Genomic DNA, 25,235 nt, shown 5'->3' with positions numbered 1-25,235 from the left:
TGTCAGAATATAAACGTAGTTGCTGAAAATGGAACATATTCATTTTACATGGCTTGCAAAAATAAAACTGAGATCTGTTTTTTGAATGCCAAAGGCTATCTCTTAGATTTTCCTTTTTTACCTAGTAAGTTGGAAAAAAATATTTCATGGTTAACAGGCAAGGAATTGTTGATGACACGTTGACATCAAAATGTTTTTGCTAAATGTACATGTTCTAAATTTTAATTCCATTCTGGAGGGACGTGAGAAGGGAACATTCCCTACTGAGTTAAATACAGAGCACTTACTCTTTAGAGAAGTGATCCCAGGTCAGGTTACCCGGAAAATATGGTGGAAGTATTTATTACAGAAATTGCTAATTGCACTCCTGATTTCACTGTAAGGCATCAGCACTGTTGAATACGACACAGTTAACATATGGTTTACTACTGCTGACCAGAATTTAACAGCTGCCAAAATAGTGTAACCAGGGAAAAAAAACCCCAAGAGTTCATTCTGTGTTTACCAGTTTACCATGAGGGGTGCTTATCATTTTTTCTCTTTCTGACCTTCTTAAATATTGCTCACTTAGGAAGAAAAAACTCTGTATCTTCCAAACACATGAACAGAATCTTCCAGAAATGGAAGATCCTACCAGCCCCCTCCAAAAAAAAAAAAAACAACCAAAAACAAAACCACCCAAAACTAACAACAAAAGAAAAAAACAAAAAACCCACCCCAAATAAGATATCTCAAAGACACCACAAGTTTTCTGGTGATGCAGAAAAATTTTCAGTTTTTGAATCTTTTGAAGATATATGGAGTTTGAGAGATGCTCGAACCTTCAAGATTGTAACAACATGAGAGATTTTTAGCTGGAGTAGTTAATTCGGGGGGGTTAATGGCTAAATTGCAGGGTTCAAAATTTGGTTTATGAATGGGAAAATATGGTATTTCTATCACTTCAAATGAGTACAGAGTATAGAAAGCATTTGCAATAGTCTCCTCTGTACCAAATCAATGGTCTAAAAAAAGGTGTGCTATTGTTGCTACCACCTTCCTTTCTTTCTTCTCATGCCTTTGTTTCCATTTATGCCTCCCTGAGATTCCTTCACTTACTCCCACAGGAGAAGGTTTAACAATCAGAGCTAAACCGAGTGACTATAAACATTAATTCCCCAGGTTCAGAATGAAATACCAATATATGCAAAGAAATCTTATGCATTCAGAAAAGCAGAACTACAAATGTATGCAGTAAAATATGCCTTAAAATGAACAGTATAGTTATTTTAAATAGTGAAATGGTTTTCATTTTTGAAGACAGGAAAACAACTAATAGAAGCATCATTTAAAATATGGCAAAGTAAGTTATCAAATGCGTCTAAGTGGTAGAATTTATTATTAATGCAACAGATATAAACTTGACAGCCCAGCAGCAATCTACATTAAACTCAGATTACCTCCTGCCTTTAGTGGGAACATTTCTTATAGGTTCTGAATAAATGTGAGAAATGCAAAAATAATTGAAATATTCTTGGGCATTTGCCTTAAAACATTCATTTATTCAAACAAGGAAATGCAAATATTACACCAAGACACATTACGTCTGCCTTAGTGTGCAAGAGAAAGGTTTCTCTCAGCCTTGCTTTCCTCCAGAAGCTCCTATTGCTCCTGAAAATCTCTACTGTGTCAGAGCTGCCTTAGACCCTTGGCAATGAAACTCCAAAACTCAGTTTTGTTGCTTCAAAGATGAGGAGCTGGGGCTGGTATAGTGAGGGATAGAACCAAGTTGAGTTTGAAGCCAAAAATGTGACTCGGATCATCCCAGTGCAAAGTAAGAAGCCATTACTGGCTTTCAGTAAGCTTCCCAGCTCCTGGAGACTACAGCAGAACTGCACACAAAGGCAGTGGCTACAGCAGTCTCTGAGTACCCCTCCCAGGCCATCCTTCACATGACTGTTCTGCTGCCCCAACCAACCTCAGCCTCTGTGCAGCTAATGGCTTTTTCTATGTCTAAAACTGCCCTTGTCCACAGAACACCAGAACTCATCACTGCTTTCATGATTACATGGAAATGGGGAGCGATTGCATGAAGGACACCACCTAACATAGGAGAATGCATTTAAAAGTTGTTTTGCTCATCCCCAAAGCAGAGAGAAAGATCATTGCTCTTTATCCATTACTAGCATGTCTTTTACTTTCAAACTGCTCAGCTATGAATCTCCCAGACAAGACACCACAAGCTGTGCACTCGGTATAGGTCGAGAACTATTGAAACTCCTATTGAATCTTAAACAGTAAATTTTAAAGGATAAAATAGCTGATGTGTTTTATATTATACTTTACCATGTATGTATTCAATTTGTTATTACAGTCACTGACTTTGGCAGGCTTGCATTGGCTCCCATGGGACAGTAAGTCCATTTATTTCTCCATGTACTATTCTATATGATAATCCTCACTAATACAAAAGGTGTCTCTCTTAGGGGAGGCTAAGGATTGTCACTCTCCTTTAGATCCCCAGCTGCCCAATGGAGATCCATATATCCAGCTTCCTGACAAGCATAAACAAAATTGATGATAGGGTAGCTTACAGTTGGTGGGTGAGCCACTGTTTGTGTAGTAAACAGCCAATTTTAAAAATTATTTTTTAAAAGGGAAAAAACCTGAAAGGTTAATCTAAGCAATGCGATTTATTACATGCCAGCCCTTGACTTCTATTTTGGCTGCTTTACTTAGTGAAAGAAGCCTTACCAGGTCACCCAGAGATTCCCTTGATATTGGGTAAGCAGCTCTGAATCAGCTGTTATTGAGCCTCTGACTTTCAGTATAAATGCAGCAGCATGGTAGCAGCATTTCTCAGATTGCTGGGACCCCGTAGTGGCTTCCAAATCCAGAGCAGCTTTATGGCTGCTTTAGCTTTCAGTAGGCTTAAAATCCTGCAGGGCCCAAGTTAACTTAACACCTCCGCTTAGCATTATTTGAGCAGAGCTAAGGCATAGCTCCATACCTGAGAGGCACAGAAAATTCTGTTTTCACAATATCTTCCAGAGCACGATTTCAGGAAATAAAAAAATAAATAAATAAATTTAAAAAACAAAAAACAAACAAAAAAAAAGCACAACAACAACAACAAAAAAAAAAAACAAAAACAAACAAAAAAAAAAACAAACCAAACCCTTTTTTGTTCAGATTTTTTGTTTCCTGGAGAATGAAGGATACAAAACTAAGGCTGCAATAAACACATCTGGTCTTTAATAGCTCAGGAAAAGTATTCCAGTTTTGACAACAAGTACTCATCACTAAGGTTTATAGCTTCCAGGTAGCAAAAGTAAACTGGGAACAAAATTCAGGTGGAATCCTTATTTCATTTGTTTAAAAGTGTGAAATGCAATGAAATTACCTATCCCTCCCACTGCTGCAGTACAGCACATGAAATCACACAGAAATTCTGTGAGTAATCCATGTTTGGTACCTCTTCTGCTTTAGTCTCAAATATGTAATGTAGCACTCTTTCAGCCTTGAGCAGTAATCTTGATAAGGTTTGAAAGACAAATTATCCGAACTACTCCTCCACACACAGATCACTCACAAAGTTAGTTAAAAATATTAACCGTTTATATATATAAACATATATCAAAGTATGTTATATAATATATATTAATAAATATAGAATTATATAATATAGATCATACATATATAAATATTTTAGCTTCTTAGGTGTAGGACAGAAAAGGCAAATGACTGGAGAAAAAAAAAAGTAGAATCTTGCTGGTAACCCAAGTGACTTCTCTTTCAATCTTGTATTATGGATCCACTGCAAAAAGCTTAATGCCATGAAAGGTGCAGTATTTCATTAAATTGTGTCAATATTAACTAGATCATTAGATAACAACAAAAGGATTTGTGTAAATATGAATTGAACCTTGTTCATTTCATACCATTGAGTGGAAAAAACACCATCCAAGATAAATAAATAAATACATAAATAAACAGTTTTTTCTTGCTGCCAGCAGGAAAATATTATTGGAAGCTTCCACGCTTGTGGCAAATTGTATCAGTCATCATTAATTTGGATGAAACTGTCAGCTTTGCATTATTTAACATGCATTTCTAGCTGGCACTTGTTTTCTGTGCACATTTTGAGAAGTGTATCACAGTACAAGTACTTTAAAACAAACAGTTCAGGAAGCAGTCACAGAGAGAGGCAGAGCAGGGAGGTATTTGGGTTAATAACCGCTTCACACAAAAGTCAGGTAAGTGTAATGTCAAAATAGATACAAATATTTCCAGAGCAATAACAAACTTACACACAGAAAAGTCCTTGTGATTTGGAAACCTGAGGGTCCAACCACAATTCATAATTCATTCTATGTTTTTTAGGGGTTCTTTTTGGTGACCAGCACTATGCTTATTTGTGAAGAAATGTAAGAAAGAACAGATGATGCTAAGGACTGTACATATTAAAAATTGTCTGGACTGAGGATACTTCACTGAACCCAGCAGATTTTATAAACGTAACTCAGAAGCAATAGGAAAGGAGTGCCCAACAGGCAACCCTTATGGTGTGTTATCTTCCTCACTGCGCATCTTCACCCCAGCTTGGCACCCTCAGGGAGGGGTGCAGCTCTCAGGCTGCTCTGCTAGGCAATCTGCACCTCTCTATGAGAGATCAAACTAACACAGGCTGCTGAGGCCAGTATAGCAGCATTATGCTGGAGCCTGTGCTAGTTTTACACTGCTGTTATTCTCTTCTGCTCTCCTGCTATTATCTTATGCTATTATTTCTCAATGCTGAGCAAATTATCCCCTCCATCTGACTAAAAAGATGGTGTTGGTCTTAGCCATAGGAAGATTTGGGAAGGTAGGCTGAAGCCTTCCTAAAGACCTCCTTTTACTCTGAAGAACTGCAGTAGCTGGTCTGAGGACCATGGTGTTGTAACTGTGTTCCAGTTGTGACTACTTCATTAAGAACAGCACTTCCCAGACTCATCCAGATCACTACCCTCAGAAAGATGACAACACCCTAACTCCAGGGCTACTCTAGAACAAAATGCATAATCATCCTTCTAAATTGAAATGTCTGTGAACTGCATCTGCTCAATATAAAACACCTAATAACTAAGACAATGAAAATTCACTGTCAAGATAGAGTGTATTCATTTACCTTTATAAAGGGAAAGCTTTTCTTTCCATAATTTTTTTTTCCAGAGAGCTGTTCATAGTCTCAAGTCAGTCTATTTTTGGAAGGGCCTGCTGAACTGTTTCAGGACAGAACATATAATACCCTCTAAGGTTGCCTTCAGCATTCAATTGTGGATGAACTGGCAGGAGGTTCAGTAACACAGCACTAGATAATGGGTTGCCGTGGCAACAGTTCTGCCTGCTGCCAAATTTTGGAGCTCAAGTTTAAAAGCTGATCTCAAACCAAGGTCTCTTCCAAAAAATCTCTGAGCTCTTATTAAAGAAAAAGCAAACACCCAACCATATTCCTCTCAAAAAAGTCCATCCATAAAAGGCGGCAGTCCTTTCTCGGACATTTACTTCCAGTGCTATTTCTTTAGCTCTTCTGACTTCAGTATTGACTTTCTTGTATTAAAAAGCTGTCTTTTCACTATGAATTTCCTCGACTTAAAATCACGCATGCAATATTTATATAACTTCTATTCAAGCATGTAGAAGATATGAATCCTATTTCTTAGGCAAGTAGCAGATTTTAAAAGGCAGTTCTTTTATTGCCACATTTCAAAGCACCTTCATCCACTGCCTTGGGTATTCACCTGTGAACCACAGCAGAACTCAAAACAAATTTTGAAGTAACTGATTTTTCAGTTTCCTGGAAGTTCTGAAAAAGCAGTAGGAAAGATTTGTTTCATTTTATGGAATTTGGGAGAAGGTGTGTGTGTGAAAAAACTCTAGACCTATCAAACAGGCTTCATTAATACAGAAGGTAAGGCAGTAATGAGTTAAATTTATATTAGGGCTTGAATGGCATTCACAAACTGTAGTGATGGCATAACTCTAACATTATATTCCAACTGTTAAGGCACTTGAATTGGGGTTTGCATCTCCCAGCTCTAAGTCCTCAAACAGATGATATATATTTAAACTGCATCGCAGTAAAAAAACTCTAACAATCTGCGACAACTCAAAAACCCAACTCAGAGAAAGGAGGACAAGAGATACAGTACATCAGGGTTTGGCTTTTTTCCTTAAGAATGTTGATCTCTTTTCTCTTGGTCTTCAAAAAAAGGCCCAAACTTGGAATCAGCTAAAAATAAGAGATGTAGCTTAACGATCACTGGCACTTCAGATAAGAAAGATCTTCATCGTCTTCAAAATCCCTCTCAATGATGTATATGCCTATGGATTTTCTCAAACTATTCACTGTCAAGCAAATGCAATAATCCCTATATCAACTGACAAGGCATCAGCAGCCCAGAATTTCAATACACACACTCTGCCTTGCACATCTTGCTCTTTCATGCTAGAAATAAAATGTGCAGCACCTTTGCACTGTTCAGCAGCTGGAGAATCCTGCAGGGCAGACCAGTATCATGTCTTAGTTGTGGTAAGTAAAGAAGATGGGTTATGTTCTCCAAAAAAAGAAGTATAAATCAAAATGAGTGTCATGACAGTCTGCAAAAAATGCACTCTGCTTCATCCAGAAGGCTTCCCAAAAGCAAACATACACAGACTCAGAATCCAGCATTTGCTGTTGCTTAGTTTTCTTTCAGAACTCTAAGGTTCTGTACCACTAGAGTGTCTCTCTGCAGATAACATAACTATACCAAAGTCATTTAATGCACTACAAATAAATTTAATTTAGTCACAATATGAATGGTGAGATCCTACAAAGCACAAGGATGTTGCCTTAAGCAATTTTATGTTGTGGTATATAAAGTTTTCTCCAGATGTTTTAGATTACTTGGATCTGTTTGCTGCAAAAGCAATGTAATGGGGACAAAAAACAATAAAGCTCAACAGGTCTGGCTGATTCATGCATAAAATACAAATCAGATTGCTTCTCAGAATATTTTTAAAGAAGTATTTTGATAAAATTCCAGGTGTTTTATTATATGAATTACATTGACTAAAAGTAGAATTATTGCCTTGTTTCATCTCTTTCTGCACCAAACACATTATTATTGCATGCATTTTTCTAAAGCAAACTGAATATCATTTATCAGCTATACAAAAAATATTTAAAACTACTTAAATAATAAGGCTTCCCAATTCTCTGTTACGCTGTGCTTTACACAGCGGTCTTATTTGTACTTCCTACAATTATACATCTGCACATCTGCAAATGTGTTTATTGTTAACACAGCAACACGTTTGAATCTTTAGAGGAAAGTTCAAGGATAATGTTCCACAGACACAAGCAATACAAAAGACTTTTTTAAGACTCATTATTTCCTCTGCAGTAATTTTAAGAAATTATCCTGCCTTTAATACCTGAGTAAAGATCTTAGGTAAATTCTGTAAAAACATATATGCAAACTCTGACATAGTGGTATTCACAATCTTCTCTGGTTCCTGCAAGTTTTTGAGTATGTAAGTATCAGAGAAGAAATTACTTAAAACTTCCCAGAATATATACTGAAGTTAGAATCATAGAATCATAGAATCGTTAGGGTTGGAAAGGACCTTAAGATCATCAAGTTCCAACCCCCCTGCTGTGGGCAAGGACACCTCACACTAAACCATATCACCCAAGGCCTCGTCCAACCTGGTCTTGAACACTGCCAGGGATGGAGCATTCACAGCCTCCCTGGGCAACCCATTCCAGTACCTCACCACCCTAACAGGAAAGAATTTCCTTCTTATATCCAACCTAAACTTTCCCTGTTTAAGTTTTAACCCGTTACCCCTTGTCCTATCACTACAGTCCCTAATGAAGAGTCCCTCTCCAGCATCCCTATAGGCCCCCTTCAGATACTGGAAGGCTGCTATGAGGTCTCCACGCAGCCTTCTCTTCTCCAGGCTGAACAGCCCCAACTTGCTCAGCCTGTCTTCAGGAAGTTCAAGGAAAAAAATCCTGTAGTGCCATTTTAAAAATCAATTCCAGAAAAGAGATCAGTAGAAATTTTAGCACTTTCATTCACAGCTGTTCAATCCAAAATAAACTCCAGCTTATCCCATAACAGAACTAAAACTGTGGTATTTTAGAAAATTCTCTCATTACTGATGCAATCAGCTGCCAATGTCTCACTGACACTGTATATCCATGATTTAACCTTTTTTTTTACATAGACACATAAATTATATACACTATATTAGTACTGCAGAAAGGCACATTTGCCAAAGGAAATAAAATACCTTCTAACTTTGAGATGCTGTTATAAGTTTAACAAGAAAGCACAAAATAACACCTACTTTACTTTTAGGGTCCTGATCATAATAGAGTGAAAACACATCTCAAAACCACTGCAGCTATCCTTAATGTAGTTAATTATCTACCCGAATCATTTGAATATTTGATGAAAACACACAAAACTTTAAAGTTCTGCTCTCTCACAGCTAAGACTGACTTTAAATCAGGGTGTTCACAGAATTATGTTAACTATTAGCATGAGCCATCTATGGAAGCACATGTACAGCCTGACAAGCTTGCATGACATTCTTCCATTTGAGTAAAAAATGACTGAATATGTGGGTTTGGGTTGTTTTGTTTTGTTTTTTTTTTGTTTGTTTGTTTGTTTTTGTTGGTTTGTTGTTTTTTTTTTTTATAAGGGGAGATATTCACCCAGATGAATTTCTTTGCAACAAGTTTTTCTGAAATATAAAAGTGTATTAGGCAAATATACACCAGTCAAAGAAAAGCTATGTACATTTCTTTGAGCACGTTATTTTCAGAGTAGAATTTAAGTAGCTCAGCAGTTGCACCGGTCTGTTCTGGTCCATTGCACTGGACTAGTAAATCAGTTTTCCAGTAAATTAAACATCCTCTTACCCAAAACCCTTCCCCACATGCTATGGTCAAAGTATACTGATAAGATAGAAATACTGCATTACTTCCTTTTGAGATTTTCATCTGTTCAGGGTGTGCTCTTGCTAGGTATTGGTTATCCAGTGAAATAGAATGGAGAAGGATTAGTTTTGGCAAGTAAATGTGCACTGGGAGCACAGACACTTTTTGGCATAGTCAATATGTTATCCGTCTCAAAGTACTTTCTTCCTGGATGACACATAGAGATATGGAAAATGGTCAGGCCAAATTAATTATTGGGGCAATCTGCTCTCTGGTCCCTGCTTCAATAAGAGAAGAGGAGAGCATCAAGGTAATTTATATACTGGAAAGACAATAGCATATTACTTTTCTAAGAAATTATTAAAAGATACCTGAAGAGGTTCTTAAAGCCTTAGCCAAAGATACTGGAAAAATACCTAGTACATATCAACACTGTAGACTAATACTGAGACATTTTTGTTAGAAAAATCCTTTTTTTTAACAGATTGTTTTTGCTTATTACAAACTATTTCATATCTTTAGTTGCACAAACTCACAGACCTGATTTAGTACCTATACAAGAAGAAAATTCAGCAACTGATATCTACCCCAAATACTTAAAAATTACAGGAAATATGGGAAGAATTCTGTTACCTTTATTTTTATGGTTGATAAAATAGAGCAAAACATAGTCTATAATTGCTGACTATTTTGCAAGATTGTTTCTCTCCACTCAAAAATGTTTTCAGAACCATAAATAATGAGCACTGTACTGTAAACTAGCCAAGAGAGCAAGAAGGAGACTTACAGTTTTGTAGTACAGGTTCAGTACCACAAATAACCACGTAAAACTGTGTACTCCTGACATTTTAAATTACAGCATCTGCAAACTGACAGTCCATGCCATGTAATTAAGAAGTAAGAGATGTCTGGCAAGATTTATGGGTTGGGAGAACCTACTGAAACCTAATAGGTTTTTGACAGGACTGAAAAAGAATGGACCAAACTTAATGACTATACCAGTGGACCATATAATTTCCTGACTAAGGACTTTTTAAAAGTTCTTATAGTATCTTTATTTGCTTTAAAAACAAGCAATTCAGGAGGCTGTCTCAAGCTCAAAATGGAACTATTTATATGAGTTAGGCTATTAATGGAACTGTGTGGACTACATAACGCAACACAAGAATTGCCACATGGCTGTGTTCCTATTCCTGTACTAAACTGAAGAGGTGGGAAATGTGCGTTCAGCCTAGGGGTAAAGAAGAGAGGAAAAGTATCAAAACTGGCTTTCTGGAAAATCACGAAAAGAGAAAATCAAGATAGAGAAAATAAAGAATCAACTGACTTGAGCTTAAAAAAATAAAATAAAATAAAACTTAAGAAAGGCTTTACTCATGCTATGGATTTCAGCACTGAATTCTTTGCAGGAATGCCAACAACTGTGCAAATGCACAAAAGAAAAAGCTAGCCTGTTGATAGAAAATATTACTTCAGTACTGTCTCTGTTACAGGGAAATGGATGATCTATTTCAATTACTTTAAAGTTTGCTAAAGAGAACATAATGTAAGGACAATTTTGCACTGACCTGAATTAGATGCCTGAGATCCTCTCATTTCAGATCATCTCATTAAAAAGTAATATTGCTGCCCTGATCCATTTTACATCATTTTACCCTGTTGACAGAATATTTTAAACAGGCTTCAACAAAGAATGTGATATGTATTCTTTGGTTTTTTTTTTAATTTTATAAATATGGGGGATTTTAATCCTTGGGCTGAGATGATTTCAAATCTGTCTCTCACAGCCCCACTGACAGGGCCCTTGCAGCATTTCTAACTTGTCTTGTTCCCACTAGGCAGAGCTCTGTTGCACGGTGATGGCTCCAGGTGCCACACAAACCTCGTCCAGCGGTTTGAAGTCTCTGAATTCATTCACTCAAACCCACATCCCTTCTCCTGAGAGACTCAGCTGGGATGTGTCCTGCACTGGGTGTTATCTGCTAATTCCCAAAACCTGGGCTGAGCTAACTATCAGCAGCAGTTGATGAACACTAATTAAAATTTATAAAGACTAGGACAAGTCTATTAGTTTTGTAACATTCCCTCTTTTCTATTTTACTGCCATGTATCAGTGTCACACGTGGCTAATGTCTCCAAACAGTTCTGTGGACATCTATAAAAATGGTGACACAAGATCCTTAAGTATCATAGTATAAGCAAGTAAAACTATTTTGTTCCTACACGCTGTGAATTCAACTACTGTATTTGCGGTAAATACATACTTCTTTGCCCTGCTCAAATACAACCAGGCAATGAGCTTTCACCTTGGTTTTCAGGAGCCAATCTCTCCTACAACAAAGCCTTCACAGAATTTCTATGAACGGGTAGCTAAGGATGCAGCTCTTCTGTGCTTTTATCTCTCAGTCTGATTTGTGCACCTAGCTTAATGAGTTAACTACATGCTGGCAATGCCCGATGGTTGGTACAGATACATGTTCTTACAGGACTGGAGAAGCCTCTTTCCCTCACGCCCCGTGGAGTGGGAGCGAGTCCATTACACACCTGCTGCAATGAAGGGCAAAACCCCAAAGGGTCTGCTGCATTCTGACCACATTGGGCTCCTGACAGGGAATGCTCTTTATGGAGCCTAAATTCCTTCCCAGTTACCTGTGTGCCTCCAAACAACTCCTGTGACAGGCGCCCACTCTAACCCAAGCACTGCAGTCACTTCTCTGCGGGGTTACTGCACAGCAGGGCCTTCTGCCCAGCCCCGCTCTGTGCTCCAACTAGTGTAGTTACTTCAGGCACTGACACAATCTGCGTTATCCCTTGCACCCTCCCCACCAGGTTTCACTTTTTGTGCTCACCTGGGCTCCCTCAGAGCTCGGGCCTTCCCCAGCACTTCAGGGCTCACAGGGCCATCTCCGCCCCGCGTGCCATGGTGCGGCCTGTCCCCTCAGGGCCGCCCTGGGCCCAGGCAGGCAGGCTGGGGTTCCTCAGCAGCTTTGGCTCTCTCAAGCAGACTGAAAACATGCAGACAAGTGGTTCCTACCCCCACCCTTGTCCTGTCAGCTGCCTCAAGCTGCAGGGGCACGGCAGGTTCCAGCAGCAGGGCCTCAAAGTGTTGAAGCGTGGGGAGAATTGGCTAATGTTGAACTCAGGCATGTAATAAAACCTGAAAGGGTGAACCTGGAGTCATGCTAAGGAATTGGCCTAGCTAGTAGTATATAGCGAGTGCAAGTTGATACAGATCAAAGAATCTCACCAAGAGGGAACCAGAAAGAATCAGGAAGCTGCAATTCTTCCTGAAGGATGCTCAGAGAGGCGTTGTTTTGACTTCATGCTGTCTCTGCTGAACGAGGAGGGAAAATATTGTCCCAGATGTTTCCAACACGTTATTAAGTGCAGAATGTGTGCAATGTACATGAGATACAAACCTATATTTAGGAATTACAGATTATCAGAGTATTGTAATTCTTCTGTACTCTCGAATTAATTCAATTAGTCATAGATTAATTTAGTTTGGAAAGGACCCTTAAAGTCATCAAGTACAACCATTAAATAGAAGAATCTGTGCCAAAATGAATAAATCAGGATTTTAAATATCAAACACTGCACTGGATAAGCAAATGTATCACTGCCATCTATACAAAGCTCAGCTATATATCCTTAGTTATATAGCTGTAAGTACTTTAATAATCTTCATGTAGCTGAAAATAACATCAGAGGCTCTACCATCACGCAACACAATTTGTACACGTAAAAGGCAAGAAGTGTAATATATTTAAAATAGCTGTCTGAAATAAACTACTTAGCAAGATGGTGGTGGTGGTGGGGAAACTCATTTGTTTCTGAAGGAAGGGAGGATGTTCAGAATGCAGAGATGATACACAACACATTTTATCAAATCACTAAGAGGTACCCATCAGACTGCATAAGTAGCTGTTGTTACTAAGAAAGATACACTCTTTGTTATGAAAACGATCTCTTTTGGCTTTTTGAACAAAAATGTGGGTTTAGTGTAAAAGATACATTAACATAAGTTAACCAATATAGACTGTATGCATTTACAATCTTAAAGCTACATTGGAAATCCCTCTGTACTAGTGAATATATTCTTCTCCATTCTCAGATGTAAACCATTGTTAAGAATGAGACGTACATGAGTTGAACTTTATTCCAGGAATGATGAAGATCTTAGATTCACCCCAGTTCAGTGCTGACTGTAAGAATACTGCCAAAGAATTTAGAATGCACTCCAGTCATCAACTGGATCATCATCAGTATCTTTAATTTTGCTTTTTAAAGCAAGGTTTCCTTCCCTAGGCCTTAACTGATACTCCTGGAATAAAAATAAACAAAACCAAACAAGGTAGAATTAACAAGTTGCTTCAACATTTAATGCTTAGTACAAATGTATTGTAAGGATATAACTATATGCAAAGCCTAAAAAGTATAACAAAACTGGAAAATAGTTGTATATAAATTTTGCGCAGTGTTAATAAAAATATTGATAATAAGAAGATACCTAAGTTAAAGAATTCTCCACTTTAGATTGCGCGAAAAAGACAACTGATATTTTAGGTTGTTTCAGAAAGAAAACAATTCTTATACTGGTATAAAAACCCAGGCACAGACATCTTCACCTTTTAATTAAAGCCTCCTGGACTTTACTAAGCCAGTGAAAAGAATGTGATTAAAGATCCTAATATATACATTATGTGAATCACTCAATGGTTTTTAGAATTTCTTTATTGTTTCCTTTAAAAGAAAGTGTGTTACTGTCAAGGAGACTATATGTCCTAGTAATACAGTAATGCCTTGCTACTATGTGAGAGGTCTTCAAGCCAGAATGATTAGGCTGTGTCAGGCAGAAAAACAGTGAGATGTGTTCCAGCATACAGAAAGCAATTTCAAAGGGAAAAAAAATACCTTAATGGATCAGCAAGAAGGAGGTATTAAATGAGGAGAGGGAAATAGTTTTTCTTTTTCTACTGGTTTCTCCCATAACATTTTCATTAACATGAAGCATAAAATTATGAAATAAAGCATTAAAAAAAAAATAAAACGAACCACTAACTGATTAAGAGGCAATGACATGTCAAATCTTTTCTGAATGTTCCAATCGTTAGCTGAATCTTGTATTTTTAAGCAGTGGAATTTGGTAGGTATAGTTTTGCCTGTGATCATTAATTCCCCATTAACACCACCACAATTACAGGCATTGTTCTTTAAAGTCGGTTGTATTTTACATTAAAATGGTGCTAGCATCTAGTATTCCTAAATGTTCACCACATCAAGAAAGTGTAAAGCCATCAGCTGATCACTAACAAGAGGTAATATCAGTAACTTAATGTAGGAATCTGTTAGCCAAAATGCCAAACACTGTTACTCCACCTGTATCAAGCACCTTAAAATGTCTTCTAAAGCAAAGCAGAAGTACCTTATGAGCCCAGTGTTAAAACTGAGACCTCAAAATGATTTGATGTAAACAGTCTTTTAAATTGTCATAATCAATCAAGAGATTCTGCTGTTTGTGATATATCCTAAACTATATTAGTGAAATATTACCAGTTTATTTCAGCAGAACTTTGAGGTGTCTGCAATATGATTTAGTTTGTTACAACAGAGCTCCCTTTGTTATAGGATTTCTATAGTTAATGTATGCAGTTGTAATTCAAAGAGGAAAGGGCTACCTCCCATTGCCAAATCTCATCAGTGCACATCCATCCATCAGTGATGGGTATTTCTGTTCTGCATTTATTTCTACAGTTTATCAATGGACCTTTCAGGAAACGGTGCTACCTGACATTACCACAGAAGTACCAGAAATTCTTGCTGCCTAATGAAGCACTATAGAATTGCTGTCTTTCAGGCATGCAAGATAGACTTTCTGCATCTCACTCAAACACCTAAAACTGAGCTGGAAACTTAAAATGGAATTAAAGTTTTTGTCTTGGGAGCTGCTTGTCTACAGCTTTTAACGCAAAAGCTGCTCCTCTTACAGAAAATCCTCTCACATCACAGATGTTTGGGATGACACAAGTCACAGCAAAATTCATGTTCAAGATTGAGACATATGGGACTGGGTCAAATACGGCTGTTGATGAAGTTTCAAAAACATTTAAGACAGCGTCATCTACACTAAACCAAGAGATGATGTTCTCCACCACACCTCTGTCCTAGTCTAGATTATTCAACCATTTTATGCTAAATAATCAGATTTAATGTGTTGGGTTTGCTCCTCCATTTCTCTTTCAGCAGGCTGTATTTCTCTCTCCCTTTGGGAATATGTCACTAATAGTTTTGCTCCATAACACTGCACTTTATATTCAGTAACCCGTACTTTCTGGAGGTTTCACGTTATTCCACCCTCACTGAAATTTGCTGAGACTTGCAAATTTGACCACTATGCTGTTTAGAAACTTTTTATTGTTAAATAAATATATATGAAGATTTAAAAAAAGCTTATATTTTACCGAGTTCTCCAGTTTCCAGTTTATGATGCAGTACTCATCTGTACATCTATGTATTTTCCCCAGAAAATAATGAATGCATTTACTCAAAAATTCTTACACATTAAAGCACAGACACTGAGCATGTCTATTATAAGAACTGCAAATATGACAGAACAAAAGTGTTTTGCATGAGAAGGACAGGACTGAATGCTTAAATGTAGCTTTGTGATTTTATATTCTGGGCTAGCACCACAGAGTAGGAATGCAGCCTCAAGGCATTTTGGAAGCTGACAACAGCTAGAGCTAGGCTGAACAACAATAATATTGTGATGTGGATGTGAATGGCTTTTTGTCAAAGCAAAAATTGAGTTACTGTGTGCTTTTACAGGTGACATAACCAGGAGGATGGGTTTAGGATGCTGGGAGACAGTTTGCTGACAAGGATATTGGTTTTTACAGCATTTCTTTCAGATGAGCTTTGACCGCAATGCTTACAGTAATATGATTTTAAAAGTATTCTGTCCCTTGCATTCTTATGGCATCACAAATGACAGATCAAACGTCTGTGAAAAATGGTAGGAAAACTCATGACAACTGGGAAAGAAACTGAACTTAGGAAAAAGTTTGATGGGTTATTATGCTACAAAACCCAACAGTAACAGCCTCGCGCTTACTTGCCTTACTTAGAAAAAAAAATATTGCATGTTTCCCTGTGTTAATCTGAAGGTAAACCAGATGGTAAACCAGAATGCCTGTTTCCACACTTTCACATACAACAAGCCAGCATGTGTGAATATGAGTGTGTTTCCATGTTTGAATCAATAAATGGACTGGAAGCTAGAGAAGTCATTAAGGACAAAGACTTGAAGTGACTGCCTTAAACATCTCTTAGCACCTGCCCCAAGTCAGGCCACTTTGCCATGAATAAATAAAAGAGCTCCGTAACCTTTGATGTTAATGATTTGGAAGAGATGCATGGCCACATGTTGTAAGGATTTTTCATTGACAGAGTGCCTTTCATGAGCCTCAGAAGACAGTTCTGGGATTAAAAACTTAATACGTCTAAGAATCATTACATTCTACAATACACAGAAATATAACTGCCTCAAGGACCTCCCCCTCTTGAAATTTTAGTCTGCATTTATCGCTTTTTAAGACACAACGAACAAGAGTCACATTTTAAAACTTACCAGAGAAGACTGACCTTGGGCGCAAGTCCTTATTGTGTCAAGGCTTTGAGATGGCATATGATGCAGACCTATGCTGACAAGTGTCAAATCTGAATACTAGGTTTTGTTGAGGGTATGCCAGATCCTTCCATACTCTTTAATATCCAATGATAATAATTAGTGGAGAACTAAGGGTTGTTATTATCGGTGAATAAACAAAAAATTCAAGTATTTCCTACATGAACATAACTATTCATGATCCTTCAACAGTTACACAATACATGTTATCATATGCTAAGAATCAATGCTTGTTTTGATATAGTAGCTATATGTAATAAGTGCAAGTTGCATCTATCATCTACTACTTACTGGGCAAGTAGTGGTCATGTTTTAGTCAACACTCATTAGGCCACATATGGAATACAGTCAAGCTTGCATACCCCTGCACTGATGAACAAGTGTGTTCAGCAGAGGGTCACCAAGATGTTTAGGGGCTAAAGCACTTGCCCAAATAGTAAAGGCTGAGGGAACCCAGCTTGTTCAGCCTGGAGAAGTGACAGTTTGAGTAGCTTCCCAGGCCGAACAGGAAGGTTATCAAGAAGAATGAGCTAGGCTCTTCACAGAATCTGTTAGTAGTAGGAAAGATATCAGGAAGTGGGTATAAATCAAAACATAGGAGGTTCAGATCATTTATGAGAAAAACTTTTTTACTATTAGGAGAATCAAGCTTTGGAACATGTTTCATGGAAGTATTCTGACTTCTCTGTCCTAGAGGTTTTCAAGACAAAAGTAGATAAAATCTTGAGTAACCTACTCTGACCTTATACCTGGCTCCTAAGGTCCCTTCCAACCAGAATTGTTCTATGATACTATAGCAGAAAAAGCTAAGGCTATGCTTTTCTGTGATACAATCTATTCCAGTTTACAGAAAAACTATAAATGTTGTTGTTTTGAGTTTCTCCATAGCTCTTGACACCAGATTTTCACAATCATGTTGTGTAGGTAATTGTTTTCCCTTTGATTCATATGATTAGTAAAAGTTCTATACCAATTCACATAGTAAGCAATGTAGATTTGATGGCATCTAATAAATCCTAGTACTTCTTGCATTTACTTCAGTTTCTATTTGTAATAACTGCTTTTGTAAATTAGAAACACTACCATCAAAAAGAAGAATGCAACCTCTCAGTAAAATGGAATTAAAAAATACAAGTTTGTATTTCTGAGCATACAGCCAAATTTCCAATTGCTTGGTTAGTACTTTTTTTTCCTGTGAAACAGCATTTTACATAAGCAGTAATGAAGACAAACTGTATTTAGATCAGAGTTGCCTACCTAGTGTTCAAAGTTATTGCAATATGGGACAAGTTCATTAATACGTACATCTTCACAATGACTTTTTCAGATTGATTTTCTATAGAAAGGCTTAACTTACCTCAAACTCTATGGAAAAATCTTGCAGAAGGTAATTAAGCATTACTGAGAGAAGAATGAAAATTATTTGTTCTCAAACACTTGAACTAGTCGTATAGTTCAAGAATAAGCAAAAAAACCCACCTCTACATAAAATAATTATAAAATCCAAACCAAATCAAACCAACCCCCCAAACCCCAAACCAACAGACCCTTTCTGGCTTGACAGTAGATACATTAGGATTCAACTTTGCACTTATTGCTAGGAGATGTGCCATTTGTGTGCTATGGAGTTAATGGGGGAAGAGGGTTGTTTCCTGTATTTCTGAAACACAAGATGTTTTTCCAACTACTTTGTGCAGTTTCCAGAAAACAACATATAAAATACTAAATCAGTTACGCTGAAAACAAAAGCTTGCTGTCCTCTCACACCACAGCATACATGTGGCATGTTATATGGAGAGTTTAGTGATATCAACACATTTATTTTATGGGTTCTTATTAACTACCAAAGTGACAGGGGTGGTTTGTTTTATTAAATTTATTTTAGGGGTCAGAAGAGGCAACAAGACATGCTACACAAACTACATTAAGACAGTCAAACTTGTGGCAACGTTTGTAATAAGAAATATTAAGTTTGAGAAAGAAGTGTTGTAACTTAAAGATCTGAACTTTCAACACACTGAGTTCTTACAAAAAAGGAAACCTGTTACCAATAGACTAATGCTAGAAGGTATGCTGAAACATGCAGTAACTAGTGAGAGAATCAACTGAATAAAGCTATTTGTTTGAAATCTTCTGGGACAAAGGATTTAGAATAGTGCATGTTATGTATCTATGATCTTCTACATATATAAGATTGATTCTGTTAGAATAAGATAGAATAAATATATTGAACCCTCTGACCAAAAAGGAGAGAGACTATGTCACTATATCACTACTAAACTGAACTGGATTACTTTTACTACCTCTTATCCTTGAAAGTTTATCCTTATTATTTGCAGTAGCTGTATGATTACATCACAGCATATCACACAGTGACTTGCAACAGCTTTATGCTAATAATAACAAAGCTTGGTTATCAAGACCCCATTGTTTGTAAATTTAGGAGCTTGCTTATATATATAGTCACATTATGAACATTAGCTTTAGTCTATATAGTTTGTATCAGTTGTCCATGAAGTGACAGATTGATTAGTGTGTTGTTAATCTTAAAGTCACAAATGGGACGTGTCATTTTTATATATGAGTTTCCCACTGATTAGTAATGGCATATATGTCAATGCCTTCTTACCTGGTAAATGACCATACTTATTGGCTATAGGAAACTGACTGTAAAAAAAAAATTATTTCCCTGTGAAGTCTTCTCTTTCTCTTTTGAAATCCAGTTTATTTTTTTTTATTACAAACACAGTTATTAGTTCTGTATTCAATTGTTTTGATTTTGGATAAATATCTCTTCTATGTTTCGAATAGTTTTTCCAATTTTAGGCCATATCTGGGTCTAAGTCATGTTTCCTATGAACAAACATCAGTAAAATAATACAATTTATTTAAATACCTGGCAGAACTTAGAAGCGAAGACCTAACCAGCGAGATAATACCATTAAATAATTAAATTCAGGCTAGTATCTCTGCAGACTACATAGTTTTGCTCACACTTATTAGTAAAAGTCAAAAATAGAGCAACAGGCATTTTTATGAAGTCATACAGTAAAATACCGGGTTCTGAGACATGCAGAATAAACTATTCCCTAGAAATGCAATTTTTTCTCTCACAACAAAACCGACGTTAAGTTTGAAATTTCACTTTGGACACTTCATACGGATTTTGTTATCTTGAACATATTTAAAGCTATTTTAAAACCCAAGTTGATTGTTTAACCCACTTGGAAAAATGCTTTCATAGAAATGGGCTCTTAGAAAGTCAAAACACACCTATTAGATTTCTCTCATACAACAGTACGCCAAGCACCATTTGTACATGCATAATTACAGACTGCCTTTTCCTGGCTCTGCTAATCCCTCTTGATAGTTGGGAGTGTTACTCTTCATAAGGGGCAGACTTTTATAAGAGGAATAGTTATATATAATTTCTTGTCATAAAAATTCCATGAGTTTATACATGTGCTACATCAAGAAAGTCAACAGACTTCATAAGTAGCCCAGGAAGAAGCTGAGGAAAACCACCCCCAGCATACCTCGTTCCAACTCTCATAGCAGCTGGCAGAGATTTAGAAGAGTCACTGTTTCAGCAGAAGGGAAGTGTATTTGCAGAAGGGCTGTGTTACAGCTGCACCACTTACCTGCAGAATGAAAAGATGGATGCTGCAAACTGGCAGCATGTTTACAGGACCATATTCTTTGTTAGTGTTAGACAGGCTAAGAATCCCAGACTCACAGAATGGTGGAGGTTGGCAGGACCTCTGGAGCTCATCTGATCCACAGTCAACCTGAAGGGAAAAGGTGAAAGTTAGACAAGATTCTCTAAACTGAAAAGTGTATTTATCTGTTCAGCACAACAGCACTTAATAACTGTGCTTTGGAAAGTGCTACATTTCTGCTTCTCAGATCTCTCAAATAAAGTATCCAGAATAAGTAGTAATTTTGGAAAATCCTCACCCTAACCCTTTTTCACCTTTATTCAAACCTGTCGGCAATTATCTTTTCTCTCTCATCTGCCTCAGTCCCTGATAGCAAATAACAGGTATATTTTGGTGGGTTAAAATGGCTTGTTAGCTTGGGCAACTGATTTAATATTTTTGTTTACAGCAGCAGAACACTCTCAATAAATGCATTATTATTATTGTTTTTCTGCCTCTTCCATTTCACGATGTGGTATTGTGGTCCTTGATTTTATCAGCAGATAATTAAATAAGTAATGTAACAATTGGCTTTTGAGCACAACAGTTTGAAAAATAAAAAAAAAAATCTCAAAATTTACTAAATATCATAAAAATCAGTATGAAATATTTCATAGTTCTTTGCATTTACCCACATTTTTGCCATTCTCTTATATCTTGTTCTTGACCTGTAACAGTTTCTTTTCAAGTCGTGTTTGAGCTTACGTTTGCTGCACTAACATCATCGCTTTCAGGTCCTTGTTCAAGGGGGATCCTTCCCAGTCATCTGTGGGGTGGATATTTGCTATTTCTTATTTCACTCTGATACTCTGGTTTAATTTCGAGGGTGACAATGTTCTTCCTGTTTAGCAAGAACTTAATCAGACTTAAACCATGCTTAGCTCTCACATTCTATTTCCTTGGATCTTGTAGAAATAATGTGATTTTTTCCAATTTTGGCATACTGCTTTGTAGGTGGGTTGTAGTACAGTTTCCAGTTATTTGAGGAAGCAATTGCATCTAAATTTGTTAACACTTCCCCTTAAGTGGATCATTTCACTGTCTCCTTTAGTAGGAAGTATCTAAAGTAACTGATTGTCCTAAACTCATTTGCATTTCCTGGGATACAAAGTTTTGTTTTAAAAGAAAGTTGAACTTTCCTGCAAATTTTAAATATAGCTATTTGGTTTTTTTGTCATGTTCCTTTCCATTTAACTTTGACTTCTGCTCATGCTGGTGCTGTGCTATGCAGATGTTTCCTGGAACATCTCTTTTACAAAAAACGAACTAATGGGAGTTCTCATGAAGCACTGTTTTCAAAATAGTGTAATAAAAATATTCAACTCCTTCTCTTTATCTGGCCTCACATGCAGTGTAAATACACAGGCTGAGTACACAACTATGAAGACCCTGTAGAATACAGTGTTTGTGTAGACAGCATACAGGGTTTTTAAACAGTCTGTACATACATAGATCTTACACGTTTTCCCCAAATGCAAGCACAGCAGAGTATACAGTATTGATAGGAGCTTGTAAATGATTTTCTGAAAAATGTAATGCCAGAATAGGCATCAAATATCTCAAAAAATATGAGAAAAAATTCTTAACTTTCTGCGCTTAGCTTGCTTTTTTGATTGTCTCATTCAGCATACCCAGATTTTTCCTATTTGGCTTGGCATTGAGGACCTCTGGTCCAAAGCTATCCTTACCTTTATCCAATACAAAAATCCAATTTTTCTGGTCTGTCCCGCACCCAGCAAGGATCTACTTCGTTAGCTCTTGCTAGTAACCCAGTCCTTGCAATACTCCTGGCTTCATAGAATGCAAATAGTATCTTTTCTTAATTACTCTACTAGAAAGTTAGATGATTCCTTTTTATTATTCTCTGCTAGGCTTGTGGGAACAGAGGTATTTTCCTAATAGGCTTTTCATGCATGCACTGTATTAGCAGCTCAGGGCAAACAGAAGAAGAGTAAGAAATAATTTTTGATGTTGCTTTTGAGAGAAGAATAAACTTAAATAATTGCACGAATATATTCCACTTGCTAGACTTCTAAAATAAATAAATAAATTACTAAGGTATTAACTAGGAAACTCAGACATTTTGAAATTCATTACAAAACTCCTTTCTATGAGGTGTTTTGGCTGCAGAGGAACATGGGAGGCAGCAGAAGCTAGAAGTAAGTTTGGATGCCTATTTAAAACATGGTTTGTGACAGAAAGAAAATTCTCAATTTCTTCTTATAGGTAGTTTCTGACAAAAATAATGTTACAGTTTACTAATTCAAAAGTTGTAGTAAGTATTTACACTTGTAATTTAAAGATTAGTATAAACACCTATTTAGACTCTTACTATGAATATATATCCTTCAAATTATCTGGAATCTCAGCATGTTTATAGAAACCTTTTAACATTATGCCCCATTTCCTGCTAGATGTCAGTCTACCATCATATTTAGTGCGATTTCCTGACCTGGTCAGAGATCTTCCTCAAAATCTCATACCCAGTGAACCGAATAGAGGTTTATCAGGGAATAAAGACTTCTTTTTCTTCAAACTACTAGCAAGCTTCCTGTGAGGTGAAGAATTAGGAATCCTCCACAACTGCGGGCAGAAACTTTCAGCTGTTTTGCTCCCAAACTGGAGTTGAGGTTTCTAGAAATGTATCTCTTCTTCACAACTAACCACCACATTAGTTTTACTCTGTTTAGGTTTACTACTGTAGCTACTAGATAAACATCTAAATAAACACTAGATGAACATCTCCAGTGCTCCCTAGCATGTCACACAGTCACAGAACAGGCTGGAAGGGACCTCTGGAGCTCATCTTCTCTGACCACTTGCTCAAAGCAAGTCCAGCTAGAGCAGTTACAAAGTGCAACTGGGATCTCACTTTACTTGGCAACCTCTTCCCACCTGCCTGATGACCCTCATAGGCAGAAGAGTTTTTCCATGCACCAACGTGAGTCTGTTGTCTCTAATCCTGTCACTAGGTATCCCTAAAATAGCCTGCCTCTGTCTACTCTGTACCCGCTCCTACAAGGTACCTGAGGGCAGCAATAAGATGCCCCTGAGCCTTTTCTTCATAAGGTTGAACAAATCATATTCTAGCAGCCTTCCCCCATCCGTCATATGCTCCAGCTGCCTGACCCTCTTAGTGGCCCTGGCTATACTTGCTGTAGCCCTAGAAAATCCTGTTCTTTGGAGATTTCCAGGCGTGGGAAGCAAAAATAATGCTGTTACGGTGGCTATTTATCTAAATAAATCCAAACAAATTAGGAACAATAATAACAGAAAACTTGCATCTTTTCACATTTTGAAGTTTGAACCCAGCCAGACATATACCTAAAAATAGATTATTTATCAAGAAATCATCAGGGAGTAATATATCATATCAGTTTCAAAGGAATTTAGTTCTCTCACCAGAAGGCAGATTTAAATGACTGAAAGCAAGTATGTGGCATGTGTATGTATAAATGTGGTGCAGCTTTATGCCACATACCTTATTCTAACAATTTCAGGCCTGCAGTTTTGGTTTATCAAATCACATATGCTGTCCTAGTACAGCACACTGACATTTTAGCCAGAATGGTAACAAGCTGGGTGAAAAATAATCTACTTATGGCCTACTTGACACATACCCTGTGTTGACCCAAGCTGACTTTTTGAGCAAGACAGTCTCTTCAGCATTGTCCAGTTTTACTGTTTTAAATCTGGGTAGACACATTTCATCTGCCAAGACATGTACTGAGTTAATAGGAAATGGAGTTATTAACAAACAGAAGTACTGTTTGTACCTTCTCAAGTAAAATTCAAGGAATGTGCTTTTGGTGATATCTTGGAGAAAAGGATGACTTCTGCAAAACGGATTTAAGGAAAGGAAACCCACAGAAGATTCGTGACACTGTGAAAAAATATGGATTAAATGTATTTGAGCTGTTGCTAAGAGGAACTGACCAAGCTGCTGAGGTAGCTTAATGACCTGATTAAGATAGTGGCAAGAAACCATGTTCTCTGTCCACCTCAACAAGATTTTATCATACATAATTATACTAACTTGGTATATAGATACTCCCTCTTAAAACAGATCTTGGACTGCCATGTAAATGCTGAGGAATAGACATACATACCAATAGGTCTTATTACTTTTATAAAATTGAACAGAATAACATCCATAGATGTGTAGGCTGAAATTGAAGAGAAACCTTAAATTAAATATTATATAGTTGCAATGCAAGAAAAAAGTACCTGAACTATTTGTGTCTCCAGAAAATGTCAGATTGTTATAAAAGGTCATCATTAAACTGTGAAAACATCTTGCACAGGCCATCATCAGCAAACTGTGCAGAGTATAACACAAGAAAAAATAATTAACTCCTTTTAATTCTTTTCAGTTTGCATATGAAAATATTCTGTGTACATTATTTTAAAACACACAGGGAGTACTTCTCACAGCCCTGCTATTAACAAATGTATGGGAATGAATATACATCACCTATTAAATTTGCTGAGAACACGTCACTGTGCACACTAGCAACAGAAAGGTGTTTTCTGAAAAAACAAACAAAAAACTAAGCAAAACAAAAAAAGCAAACCAAAAAAACCAAAACCCACCCCCCCACCCTCCAAAAAAACCAAACCGCACAAAAACCCCACACTCATTTCAGGGTCCGTGAGAAATTAAGAGCAGGATGGCAAAGGGTGTTTACACAGGCACTCAGCCAGGAAACAGTGTGTTTTCCACAGATACAGTCACTGAAGGAGCACATCTCTGATTTTCATGAGCTCCCTCCCTCTGTTCTCATACCCCTCTAATTTTATCCAGAAATCTAACTGTAGGTGAGAAAATACATACAGTTCTTCACAATGTATTCAAATGCTGCCTTTTTCCTTTAGGTGAGTGCTACCACACTGAGGC

The 25,235-nt window shown here is 37.1% G+C and overlaps 1 protein-coding gene and 1 long non-coding RNA gene across 2 annotated transcripts in view; one reads left to right on the top strand and one right to left on the bottom strand.

The window, feature by feature from the left end:
• Positions 1–25,235, top strand: part of KLHL4 (kelch like family member 4) — an 88,965-nt gene that overhangs the window by 18,573 nt on the left and 45,157 nt on the right. The window lies entirely within an intron of this gene.
• Positions 19,703–25,040, bottom strand: LOC134168107 (uncharacterized). Its single transcript, XR_009966421.1, has 3 exons — positions 24,813–25,040; positions 24,566–24,657; positions 19,703–20,428 (listed from the first exon to the last, which is right to left on the bottom strand). It is a non-coding gene; the product is annotated as an uncharacterized LOC134168107 (long non-coding RNA).

This window comes from Pezoporus occidentalis, unplaced genomic scaffold, assembly GCF_034315485.1.
Source record: "Pezoporus occidentalis ecotype Australia unplaced genomic scaffold, CSIRO_AGI_Poc_V1 ctg30, whole genome shotgun sequence".
Lineage (NCBI taxonomy): Eukaryota > Metazoa > Chordata > Aves > Psittaciformes > Psittacidae > Pezoporus > Pezoporus occidentalis.
Note: the sequence above shows the minus strand (reverse complement) of the source record. Positions and strands in the feature narration are given on the sequence as shown.